A 13,819-nucleotide genomic window follows, 5' to 3' on the forward strand; every position below is an offset into this window, starting at 1 on the left:
CTCTAGCATGACCTCATCTTAACCAATCACATCTGCAAAGACCTTATTTCCAAATAAGGTCCCGTTCACAGGTAGCAGGGGTGGGGGGTGGTCAAGACTTGAACATGTCCTCTTGGGAGGACACAGTTCAGCCCTCAACCGGGGTTTGATGGGGTGGTGGTGAGCAAGGCCGCAGACACTGGGAAAGGTGGCCACGGTGATTCCTTGTTCTAGAAGCAAAGTTCCTCGGGCAAAGCCAGGGAACTGCACTTGGAATAAGGGCTCCCGGGATGTGGAAGCTGACTGGCTCCTGGCAGAAGGCCACTCCCTGAGTTAGTATGTATGTATGTATGTATTTTAACATCTTTATTGGATCCCAATGCAGGGGGCCCAGGTTCTATCCCTGGTTAGCGAACTAGATCCCACATGCCTCAACTAAGACCTGGCGCGGCCAAATAAATAAAATAAATAAAAACAAATATATTTTAAAATAAATAATGTAATACACCAAAACCCACTGAATGATTGATGCACACTGAATGGGTGAATTGTATGGTGTGTGGATTATATCTCAATACAGGTGTCTAAAAATATCTTAAAGGTGCCAAAATCCTTATCCAGGGAGGCGTCGCCTCTCTGTCCCAGCAGGGGTTGGCTCCATGAAAATTTCTTGAAGGAGCATCTGCTTGACTCAGGTCAGAGAAATCTGGTGGCAGGGGCTTGGGCACAGGGAAACTGGGGCGGTGGATGTGTGTGTGGCTTGACAGTGCCAGTGGTGTCGCAGGTGTGTTCCTGAGTCCAAGCCTTTCAAAGCCTGCGGCTCCCCATCTGCTGGATGCCCACCGGGCCCTCCAGGGCTGACAGAGAACGTGCAGAGCCCGGTCCTGGAACAGCCCTGACACCCACAGGCCAGGGAGGGAAGGGACATGCCTGACTGAGACAGATGGTGCCGGGCTGCAGCAGGGTGATGGGAACCACAAAAGAAAGGCCCACGTCCTGACCTGTGAAGGGCATCCTATTTTGAAAAAGGGTCTTTGCAGATGTAATCAAGTTAAGGATCTCAAGATCATCCTGGATTAGGGTGACCCCCAAATCAATGACAAGTGTCCTTATAAAAGAAGACAAGAGACACAGACGAGAAACCACGTGACAACAGGCTGGAGGGATGCAGCCACAAGCCAAGGGATGCCGGGGTGGGGTGGGGGCGGGGTGGCAGGGGACAGAAGCTGGAAGAGGCAGAAAGGACCCTCCCTTGGAGCCTCCGGAGGGACCACAGCCCTGTGACACCTTGATCTCAGACATATGGTCTCCAGAACTGGAAGAGGATAAACCTCTGTTGCTTTAAGCCACCCAGCTTGTGGTCATTTGTCACGCAGCCACAGGAAATTAATAGCATCTGTGCCCTTTTTTAAAACGGCAAAACATCCAAACGCAACAGGGACTCTTCATACCTCGCTGGTCGGAACACAAACAGATACAAGGACTTTGGAAAAGACTTTGGCGGTGCACCTGAAACTAACATGTTACACATCAATTACACCTCAACAATAATAAAAGCCTGTGGCAGTTTCTTCTACAGTTAAACATAAGCCTCCCCTACAAGTCAGCCAGCAGCCAGTCCACCCCAGTCATCCACCCAAGAGACACAAAGACACATGTCCACACAAAGACCTGGATGCAACTGCTCATTGCAGATTCCTTTCCCATCGCCAAAACGTGGAAACCACCCAAATGTCCTTCAACAGGTCAGTGGGTAAACACAAGGGTCCACCCACTCCATGGTCCACGACTCAGCAGTGGAAAGAATGAAACTCTGACGGAAACAATGGCTTGGATGATTCAAAATAGCTACGCTGCGTGGACAAAGCCAGACACCAAACAGAACATACTCTATGATTCTCGGTAGAAAAGTCTAGAAAATGCAGACTAATTCACAGTAGCGTGGTTGTAGGGGCTGGAGGGGGGAGTGGGCGGGGTCCCAAAGGGGCAGGAGGAAACTTCCAGGGGACGAGGGGGAGGTGTTCATTATCTCCACACTGTGATGGTTTCATGGGTGTGCACATATGTCGAAATACCAAGTTGTATGTTTTAAATACGTGCATTTTTGTAGGTCAAGTATACATCAGTAAAGTTGTAAAAATTGTAAAAGAAAAGAATCCAACAGATGAACGGATAAACACCATGTGGTCCCTCCACACAGGGGAACATCACTCAGCCATGAAAAGGGGTGAAGCCCTGACACTCGCTACAGTGTGGATGGACCTTGAGAACACGACGCTCAGTGAGAGAAGCCAGACACAGAAGGACACACAGGGTGTGATTCCATTGATGGGGAACGTCCAGAACAAGCAGATGCATAGACAGAGAGTGAATTCCTGGTTGTCAAGGGCTGGGAAGGGGGTGGGGGGTGGAGTGACTGCTGATGAGGACGGGGCTTATTGGGGTGATGGAATGTTCTGGAATTAGATGGAGGTGGTGGTTGCACAACCTTGTGAATGTACTAAAGACCACTGAATTCTACACTTTACAATGGCTAATTGTATGTTATGTGAATTTCACATTGATGAAGACAAGAAAAGTCGTTCCGTTTCCTGAGGGCCAGATAGGGATCCTGCATGGAACCCAGGAGGCCAGGGCAGAGGGCCAGCAGGGTGCGAGCGGGGCCAACCGTTCTTGCTTATCCACCATCTCTTCTGGTCACAGAATCCTGGTATTTTCTTTTGGGGATTCTCCTCCAATTTCAGCCCACATCCTCAAATGAGAGGGGCCAACTCTGCCCTGTTTCCACAGCACGCGAATGAGAAGCAGCTTGGGGGCATTTTCTGTGATTATTGGGAAAGAGGTGCCATCTTCCTGCAAGGGTTGCTGTAATGTCAACCAAGAGTTTCTGGGTGCCTCTGCTCAGAGTTCACCACAGAGTAAGGGCAACACAGAGGAAAGAAGAGCTGAGAGATAGAGAGAAGATTCATAATCATATTGCTAGACTCCTGGATGCAGCTGTGCCTGAAGCCATCTAACATGCCACAGAACTTCCTTCTGTTCTCTTAAGCCAGTTTTTGTTCTTCGTTTATCACTTGAAATGAAAAGCATTCTGCCTCGTGAGCTGAAGTGCATTAAGCAGAAGGAACAATGCGGCAGAGCTTCAGAAACTGCTGGATCCAGGACCTGCAGCCCCAAGGCCTCTATGCCCACTTCTGCTCATCTTTTCACGCAGGTCTAGTCTCTGTCTCATGATTTCTAATCTCTGTCTCAGATTCTACAATCTCCAGGGTGGCCCCTACATCCCACTTTTTAAGTTTCCATCGAGGACAGAGACTTAATTCAGGTCCTCTCTGATCCCAAGCTCAAAAATCCCAGGGCAACTGGAAAGGCGGAGAAACAATGTTCAACTCAATAGCAACGAGCACCCCTCCTGCCCAGACCATGGTCTCCAACCAACCCCATGGTCGGAGGCCAGGGCTAGGTGAGAATCTGCAGCCCTCTGGGAACCGCAGTCTTGGAGGGTGCCGAGGGGCCGATCCCAGCAGGATGGGCTGGGCTGGTTAGACAAACCCCACAGTGTCCAGTCCGCATCTCCAAGCCTGCATTCGACGCTGGGACCCCGGAGGCGGTGAAAGGAGAAGGCGAGCCCGAGCGAGCCTGGGGCGGCGGAAAGCCGAGGGAGGAGGACCCACCTGTCCTGGGTCCATCAGCTAACAGGTGGCATCCTGAATGTTGACAGCGCGAGGAACCAGGCCTCCCTCTGCTGCCGGAATGAGGAATCACTCCCAATCGAAACGTGCAAACAATTTGCCACCGAGCCTCTGAGCAACAGACAACAAAATGCCAGCAAACCGAGGGTCGGGGAAGCGCTGTCATCTGGCCAAGGTCCCACACACAGCGAGTCCAGTGACAACGCCTAATTCCTCCAAAAGGGAGTTCAAATCCCACCCTTCCCCTCTGTGCGACTCTGGGCTTAACCCTTCCCTGTTTGGCCTGTTTCTTTAACTGTAAATAAAGTTCTGGCACGTAATAAGGACACAAACTCACCAGTCAAATGTCGCGGGCCACACTTATTCGCTGGACGTTGCGCAGCTTGGGGCCACTCTGACCGCTGGAGCGGAGAGGCAGACCCCGCGTACTCACGTCACGTGGTCAGAAAGCCCCGCCTCCCTGGCCCGCCCACTCTAGTCTGCGTTCTTCAGACCCTCCCCGGAAGTGAGTGCAAATATTTTCCGAGTCTGCGCGCGCAGCGGCGGCGGTCCCCGGATCTCGAGCGGTCACCCCGCCTGGGCTGGGCTGGGCCGGGCAGGGCGGGGCGGGGCCTCCCTGCGGGCCTGCGCGCTGCTGGGGCGGCGCCTGCGCAGTGCGCCCGAGCCGGAGGGGCCAGGGTCACCCTGAGCTGAGACGGCGCCGCTATGTTGGAACGGTTCGTGGGCCCGCGCTACCGCCAGCTGGCCAGAAACTGGTGAGGATGCGGCTACCGCCCCCGGACCCCTTGTCCTCCCAGGTCCCAAATGGGGAAACTGAGGCACAGAGCGGCGGCGCAGTCTGCCCCGCGAGTGGCTGGCCCCCAACCCTGAGGCGCTTTGCCTGGGGGCCGCGATGGTGCCCACCCAGTCCGCGCCCAGCACCCCCGGCTCAGCTCCTGGGGCTGGAAACTGACCCTATGCGCTCCTGGCTTTGCTTTTGTTTGACGTTGTTGTGAAGCCGAGGGCTGCGCCTGTCCTTGACTGACCCCCGTGGGAGGCGGGTGGGATGGGGGTGACCCCACGTGGCAGCCGGGATTGGGGAGCACACGACGTGAGGCGCTGAGAAACAGCGGGCCTGTACTCCGCAGTCGTGTCCCTGAGCCCCGGCAGGGACCTTCGGGTGGACAGTGACAGTGGCGCTTTACAGCTGGGGTGACCCAGGCTCAGGACGAAAGTCCGTCCCTGGCGTCGGGTGGGACCGCCAGCGGCCCCTGCAGCCCCTACCGCGGGCGGCTCGAGCCTCCGGGCGCTGTCGGTCCGTCCCCATCTGCGCGTGGTCAGAGCAGCGACCCTCTCATCCAGGGTTTCGTTCAGTCGGCAGCAGCACCCACTGAGCAACTGATGTGTGCTCGCACTTACCACTGAGTCGGGTGCCGGAGACACAGCGATAAACGGAACTTTCCTGGCTGACGCTCTAGGTCGTGGACCAGAACAAAATTAAACCGATGTGATCCACGGCATGAGGTTGATGTAAAGTAATAAAGGGGGTGGGTGCAGTCCTGTCCCACCCACACTGGCTTCCTGAGGCCAGGAAGCGGGACTCACCCCCAGGAGACACTATGGAGTTGTGGGGTCTCAGTCTCGGAGCATCCGCGCTCACCAGCGGGGTACTCTGCATTCAGCTCCTCCGGGCGTCTTCCTGTGAGGAGGGGGAGGAGAGGTGGTGAGGGTGTAAAGAAGTCCCACGAGGGACTGTCAGCAGCATCATCACCTTCGGTGCCCCGTGGAGGTCAGGCGTGTGGCCACCTCCCTCTCTGTGAGCTGCACCGGGCCCCAAGGGGAGTGGCCAGGATGATGGCGGGGCGGGGCGGAGGGGGGCGGGCGGTGGAGGCCTCCCTGAGGGCAGGCTCCTCTGACCTCAGCACCCCTCAAAGCTGTTGGGCAGTGAGAGGAAAGATTCCCTCTCTGTTCGTGACACCTGCCCCAGAGCCTGTTCCAAAAGCAGCAATAACCCGGGACCCCACCAAGGCGCAAAGTTGAGTTGTACGGGCCTCTCCCCAGGGTCTCCCCAGGGAGCAGGGGGTGTCGTTGGTGAGGCAGGTTGGGGAGGGGGTGTTGCTGCTTCCATCTCTCCACCCCAACACCCCAGGCCCATGGGTTATGGCGATCCGGTGAAGTGGGCACCCATGCACAAATTCTGCCCCTGCACAGACCAGTGATGGAGCCTGTGAGAGTTCTCTGTCGCTGCATAACAAAGAGCCCACCAAATGCAGCAGCTTTGCAGACATTCATTATCAGTTACTGTGGGTCAGGAATTGGAACACAGCTGAGTCCCCTGCTCAGTGTCTCATCTGAAGGCTTTACTGGAGGATGTGTTTCCAGGTCACACCTGTGGTTGCAGCAGGGGGCCACCCTCAATCCTCTGCCACAGGGGCCCCTCTACAGGGCAGCTCACAAACTAGCAGCTGGCTCCCCGCAGAGAGGGTAAGAGCAAACGAGCACGCCCTGACGGAGCCAGTCCCTAAAAGTCCATCTCAAAAGTGACATTCCCTCGCGGTCCGGTCCAGTGGTTAGGACTCGGCGCCTTCACTGCCGGGGCCTGGGTTCAATCCCTGGTCGGGTAACTAAGATCCCGTAAGCCGTGTGGTGCGGCCAAAGAAAACCAAACCAAAACGAAAGAAGTGACAGCCCATCATCTCTCATATTTGATTTATCAGAGGCGAGTGACTGGATCCTGCCGACCTCAAGGGGAGGGGCTGTACAGGGGTGTGAACACCAGGAGGTGGGACTATTGGGGCCGTCCTGGACCCTGCCCATCAATGGACGTAAATGTGGAGTGTGGTGGTCTTGGAGTCCCTGCCTCGGCTCTGCACCCGGTGGGCTGTGTGTCTCCGGGGCATGGCTTGCCCTCTCTGTGCCTTGGTCTCATCTGTGAGACAGGGACCCTGATAACTCACACCTCCCTCAGTCCATCGGCTGTCTCAGGGATCGAGCTGCTGCAAACCACATTAACGTGCCTACCTGCAAAGTTTAGATATCCTTATGCTTTACAAGCTTGGGCTTTTTTTTTTTTTTTTTTTAGTGGAATTCCTCAAATAAAACCTTAATCAGGGACTTCCCTGGTGGCGCAGTGGTTAAGAGTCTGCCTCCCAAAAAAAAAAAAAAAAAAAGAGTCTGCCTCCCAGTGCAGGGGACCACGGGTTCGAGCCCTGGTCCGGGAAGATCCCACATGCCACGGAGCAACGAAGCCCGTGTGCCACAACTACTGGGCCTGCGCTCTAGAGCCCGTGAGCCACAACTACCGAGCCCACGTGATACAACTACTGAAGCCCGCACGCTCACAGCCCGTGCTCCGCAACGAGAAGCCACCGCAACAAGAGAAGCCACCGCAATGAGAAGCCCGTGCACCGCAACTAGAGGAAGCCCGTGTGCAGCAACGAAGACCCAGTGCAGCCAAAAATAAATAAATAAATTTACTAAAAAAACAACAAAAAAAACCCTCATGCATATCCTCATATGAAAGCAGATGGGAATGGAGTTGCCTCAGGGTCACTTGCCTGGTGCCTGCCCTCGGGGTCATCAGCAGGATGTGTCCACAAAGCTGGGCAGGGCCCGGTGTGTGGGGGTGGTGTGGGCACCTGATAAATGGCAGCTTGGGATGGGGGGGATCCGGCCACGCTACCGGGAGGGTGAGGCCTGACCCCCGTTCTTGCAGGTTACCCACAGTGGGCATGTGGGGCACCGTGGGAGCCCTGGGGCTGGTGTGGGCCACTGACTGGCGGCTGATTCTGGACTGGGTGCCCTACATCAACGGCAAGTTCAAGAAGGACGATTAATTAAACCCATCCCCCTCGGACCCCTCCGGTAAGTTTCAGCAGCTGTCGGCTGGTGTAGCCCGGGATTCCTGAGCAGCAGAGGAGCAGTGTTCCCCGCAGGTCCAGGGCTGGACCGGCAGGTGTTGGGGGCACACCTGGAGAACCCTGCCTGAGGGCGGAGCCCTGCACTAGCCTCCTGCCTGGTGGCGCAGAGCTGCCAGCCAGCAGCCTCGGTTTGTGGGGCTGGGGAGTGGGCGCTGCCCCTCGGGGCTCAGTCCTGGAGGCTGAGCCTGCACCCTGGGTGGGGCGGAGGGATGCCCCGTTTTACAGACAGGAAAGTGGAGGCTGGCCTCCCTGGGCGGGCTGCTATGAGCACTGACGAGCCTGGCGCTGTGCTGCCCACCTGACAGCCCAGAGTGCACGCGCATCCCCATTTCACAGACTCCTAAGTGGCACAGCCAGATCTGGTGTTAGAGCCTGTTGGCGGCGTCTGTGCTCTTACTGGGCGCTCAGCATCTGCTGCTCACCCTGCTTCATTCCCCCTCCAGGTGTCTGGTGGTGCTGCCCCCTTCCATCTGCATCTGGAACGGCCCAGGCTCTTGGGATTGACCTCGAGGAAATACACGGCGCGAGTTAGGTTTCCTACGTTGGTGGAAATAACTTTGGTGTGTGAACACACATGGCATTAAACCTCACTCTGAAACCTGCTGGCCTGCACGTGCTCATGCTGGGGCTTGGTTATGTTGACTGCAGGCCCAGGGGCCCAGATGACCCGGGGAGCCTTTCAACTCCAAAACTGCAAATCTGCAGTTTCCCAGCGGCTGGCAGACATGGTTTGATTACTTCAGATGTTTAGTGGATAATACCTGCACGGGGTTTTTATCGATTGCTGCCTTAAAAAGTTACCCTTGACCTAGTGGCTGCAGACGAACATTCATTATCTCTCAGCGAGAATTTGGGAGTGATCTGTCTGGGGGGGTCTTGGCTGAGGGTCCCTCATGAGGTTGCAGTAGTGGCATCGGCTGCATGATGAAGGGTGGCACCGGGGTGGGGTGGGGAGTCGGGGCTTCCCGGAGGCCCCCTCACGTGGCTCCTCCCCACGTGGGCCTCCCAGACGCTGCTTGAGCCTCTCTACTACACAGCGGCCCGAGAGCAGGCAGGGAAGAGCCTCTGTGCCTTTTATGACCTACTCGGGACTCTCAGGCCATCTCCTGCTCCACACCTTATTCGGGAGGAGAATTAGGCTCTGTGCCTTGAAGGAGGAACATCAGAACCTGTAGACGTGTTAAACCATCACCGGGGATACAAAAATGAGCGGGTACACGAGGATATACTGCATACAGGCAGTTCCCTCCAACTCCTGCCAAGTTCCGGAAAATTCTAGAAACGTTCTATTTGTGAAGAAGAGCTATTTTATTAGTCTGTTTGGGCTGCCACAACAAAACACAGGCCAGGCAGCTTAAGCTACAGAATGAGTGTCTCACAGTTCTGGAGGCTGGAAGTCTGAGCTCAGTTCTGGCAGGGTTGGTTCCTGGCGAGGGCCCGCCTCCTGGCCTGCAGACAGCCCCCTTCTCACTGCATCCTCACGTGGCCTCTCCTTGACGTGAGCAAGTGAGCTCTCCAGGGACTCTGAGGACATGCTAATTCTAGGGGACCAGGGCCACACCCTTCTGACCTCATTTAACCTTAATTGTTTCGGGGGGGGCATCTCCACATACAGCCACACTGGGGGTTAGGGTGTCAGCATATACATTTCAGGGAGACACTTTCAGTCCACAGCAGCTTTGTATATTTTAACACAAGTAGTGGCATGTTCTACACACTTTTCTGCACAAACATTTTACACCTATTGCTTATTTCCTGGAAGCCATGCCACTTTGGAAAGCACAAAGCGTCATGAAAAAGTCTACAAATAAGGGATTTCCCTGGTGGTCCAGTGGTTAAAATCCACCTTGCAGTGCAGGGGTTGCAGGTTCGATCTTAGTTCGGGGAACTAAGATCCCACATGCTGTGGGACAACTAAGCCTGTGTGCCCCAACCAGAAGCCTGCAACGAAAGATCCTGCGTGCCACAACTAAGACCCAAAGCAGCCAAATAAATATTTTTTAAAAGTCTGCAGACAAATGCTGGAGAGGGTGTGGAGAAAAGGGAACCCTCCTAACACTATTGGTAGGAATGTAAACTGGTGCAGACACTATGGAGAACAGTTTGGAGGTTCCTTTAAAAACTAAAAATAGAATTACCATATGATACAGTGATTCCACTCTTAGGCATATATCTGGAAAAGATGAAAACTCTAATTCAAAAAGATACGTGGAGGGCTTCCCTGGTGGCACAGTGGTTAAGAATCCGCCTGCCAAAGCAGGGGACACGGGTTTGAGCTCTGGTCCGGGAAGATCCCACATGTCGCAAAGCAACTAAGCCCGTGCGCCACGACTACTGAGCCTGCGCTCTAGAGCCCGCAAGCCACAACTACTGAGCCTGCGCTCTAGAGCCCGTGCGCCACAACTACTGAAGCCCGTGTGCCTAGAGCCCGTGCTCCGCAACAAGAGAAGCCACCACAATGAGAAGCCCGCGCATCGCAACAGAGTAGCCCCCACTTCCTGCAACTAGAGAAAGCCCGCGCGCGGCAACAAAGACCCGATGCAGCCAAAAATAAATACATTTATTAAAAGAAAAAAAAAGATACATGGACCCCAATGTTCATAGCAGCACTAGTTACAATAGCCAAGGCATGGAAGCAACCTAAATGTCCATTGACAGAGGAATGGATAATGTGGTGCATGTACACAGTGGACTATTACTCAGCCATAAAAAAAGGATGAAGTATTGCCATTTGCAGCAACATGGATGGACCTAGAGATTATCATACTAAGTGATATAAGCCAGACACAGAAAGACAAATATCATATGATATCACTTATATGTGGAATCTAAAAAGATGATACAAATGAACTTATTTACAAAACAAATAGGCTCACAGACAGAAAACAAACTTATGGTTACCAAAGGGGAAAGGGGGGAAGGGAGGGATAAATTAGGAGTTTGGGATTAACGTACATTGCTATAAATGAAACAGATAAACAACAAGAACCTACTCTATAGCACAGGGAACTATAGTCAATATAATAAACCATAATGAAAAAATATGAAAAAATATACATACATGTGTATAACTGAATCACTTTGCTGTACACCTGAAACTAACACATTATAAATCTGCAATTCAATTTAAAAAAAAAAACCACACAGCATCCTCAGTTTTTAAACGGCTGACTAGTACCAACATTTACTAACCAGTCTATTAGCAAAGGACATTCATTTCCTGTCATTTGCCATTATAACAATATCTGTGGAGTGAGGTTATTTCAGACATAAATGAATAGATGCCACTTAAATACCTATAAGTGACGGATTCTGAGATAAGTTACTCGATTTTTTTAAAAAAAATTTCTAACTCATGCAGATGTGGAGAGTCCCACAGCCCCCCATCAAAGCCTGAAACAAAAGGAAATGTGAGCCCCTATACACGAGTTTTTATGTATTTTTGTAATGGCTAATGGTTTTAATGAAAATATCTCAGTTTGCTTCTGTGAAAGCCAAAAGTAAAATTTTAATAATTTCAGGTTCAGATTAAGTACAATATTTAGGCTTAAACTTCTGTGAGTTTTCATACAACTCCTTTTCAACATTTCAATACTTTTTCAACCACTTCAGTGTTCAGGGAGGGGAAAGTTAACCATCAAAAACTACACAAAGGACTTCCCTGGTGGCGCAGTGCTTAAGAATCCACCTGCCAATGCAGGGGACACGGGTTCGAGCCCTGGCCCGGGAAGATCCCACATGACGCGGAGCAGCTAAGCCCATGCGCCACAACTACCGAGGCTGTGCTCTAGAGCCCGCGAGCCACAACTACTGAAGCCTGCGTGCCTAGAGCCCATGCTCTGCAACAAGAGAAGCCACCACAATGAGAAGCCCACGCACTGCAACAGAGTAGCCCCTGCTCACTGCAACTAGAGAAAGCCCGCACGAAGCAACAAAGACCCAACGCAGCCAAAAATAAATAAATAAATAAACTTATTTAAAAAAAAAAAAACTACATAAAAACATATTGTATAAAGGGGGACTTCCCTGGTGGTCCAGTGGTTAAGACTCTGTGCTTCCAATGCAGGGGGTGTGGGTTCGATCCCTGGTCGGGGAACTAAGATCCCACATGCTACGCTGAGCGGCCAAAAAATAAAATAAATTAAAATTAAATTAAATTAAATTAAAAAATAACTAAATAAATAAAATAAAAATATCTTCCAAAAAAAAAATCTTCCTACAATGTCTTGTACTAGGTTGGTGTTCAGTAAATATTGCGTTAAAAATGTATAAAGCGCATATCTTCCTCATTTTGTCTCACTTTAAAATGGCACAGTACTGTTCAATCTGTATTTAAATTTTTTACATTTTGTATACAAATAGCTCCTACAATTCAATAACAAAAAAAAAAAATCCAATCGAAAAATGGGCAGAAGACCTAAATAGATATTTCTCCAAAGATGGCCAATAGGCACACCAAAAGATGCTTAACATTGCTAATTATTAGAGAAATGAAAATCAAAACCACAGTGAGTTACCACCTCACACCAGTCAGAATGGCCATCATTAAAAAGTCTACAAATAATAAATGCTGGAGAGGGTGTGGAGAAAAGGGAACCCTCCTACACTGTTGGTGTGAATGTAAATTGGTGCAGCCACTATGGAGAACAGTATGGAGGTTCCTTTAAAAACTAAAAATAGGGACCTTCCTGGCAGCCCAGTGGTTAGGACTCCGTGCTTTTACTGCCGAGGGCCCCGGTTCAATCCCTGGTCGGGGACCTAAGATCCCACAAGCCGCATGGTGTGGCCAAACAAAAACAAAAAATAGAATTGTCATATGATCCAGCAATCCCACTCCTGGGCATATACCAGGCAAAACTATCATTTGAAAAGTTACAGGCACCCCAATGTTCATAGCAGCATTATATACAATTGCCAAGACATGGAAGCAACATAAATGTCCATCGACAGATGAATGGGTAAAGAAATTGTGGTACATATACAATGGAATACTACTCAGCCATCAAAAAGAATAATGCCATTTGCAGCCAACAGGGATGCAACTAGAGACTGTCATACTACGTAAGTCAGAAAGAGAAAGAAAAACACCATATGATACCACTTATATGTGGAATCTAAAATACAACACAAATGAACATATCTACAAAAGAAAAACAGACACAGAGGAAAAAACTTGTGATTGCCAAGGGTGGGGAGGGATGGAGTGGGAGTTTGGGATTAGCAGATGCAAACTATTATATGTAGAATGGATAAATAGCAAGTTCCTACTATATAGCACAGGGAAATACATTCAATATCCTGTGATAAACCATAATGGAAAAGAACATGAAAAAAATATGAATGTATGACTGAGTCACTTTGCTGTATAGCGGAAATTAAACACAACATTGTAAATCAACTATACTTCAATAAAATTTAAAATTTTTTGACATTTTGTTCATCATGGATTGTTTGCATTCATTTTGGATTGTTAAAATATTGCATTAACTGCCATTAATCTTGAAGTTTTTGGCGCCCACTAAATTTTCTGCCCAAGGTAAGTGCCATGAATGCCTCATATTAGCTTGCAGGAATGCTTGGCTGGGGACATCTGTGGTTGTCAAGACTGGGGGGGGGGGGGGTCTCCCGGCATGAGTGGGCGGGGCCAGGGATGCTGCTCCACACCCCGCAGTGCCCAGGATGACCCCACAGAGAATGCACTGGCCCCAATAGCAGCAGTTGCAGGGCAGAGAGACCCTGCCTCCGAAAGTCTTTTCAAGGTCCTCACATGGCCCCTCCTGGTTTAATTTCTATCTTTCACCTTGTGGAGACGGGCAGGAGAAGGCGTCTGCTTGGGGACTGGGCCAGCAGGCCTGGGCAAAGAGTTTATTTCAAAGGAGCAGCGCCCAGCCCAACGGGAGAGGAGCTGGGCAGCCCCCGTCCCTCCCATCCAGGCCTCCTGGCCTCTCGTCTCTGCGTCTGCCGCCAGCACCCTGGGTCACAGCCACCCTCCCGGTCAGGCCTCTGGACCAGTCCCTTGAGGACAGTCCTTGGCTCGGGCCAAGTAACTCCCAGAGACCCACTGTCTATGCTCTGGGGTCAGCCTGGACCCGAGGGGTTCAGATTCCCTGAGAAGCAAGTGAGACCGGCGGGGCTGGTTCTTGAGGTGGAGGCGTTGCTTTTCCATCATCCAACCATGAGGTCAAATCCAACACCACACGTCCATGGGTATACGGCTGTCAAAACCCAGGAAATAACAATGGAGGATGT

Source organism: Delphinus delphis, chromosome 3 (genome assembly GCF_949987515.2).
Source record: "Delphinus delphis chromosome 3, mDelDel1.2, whole genome shotgun sequence".
Taxonomy (NCBI): Eukaryota; Metazoa; Chordata; class Mammalia; order Artiodactyla; family Delphinidae; genus Delphinus; species Delphinus delphis.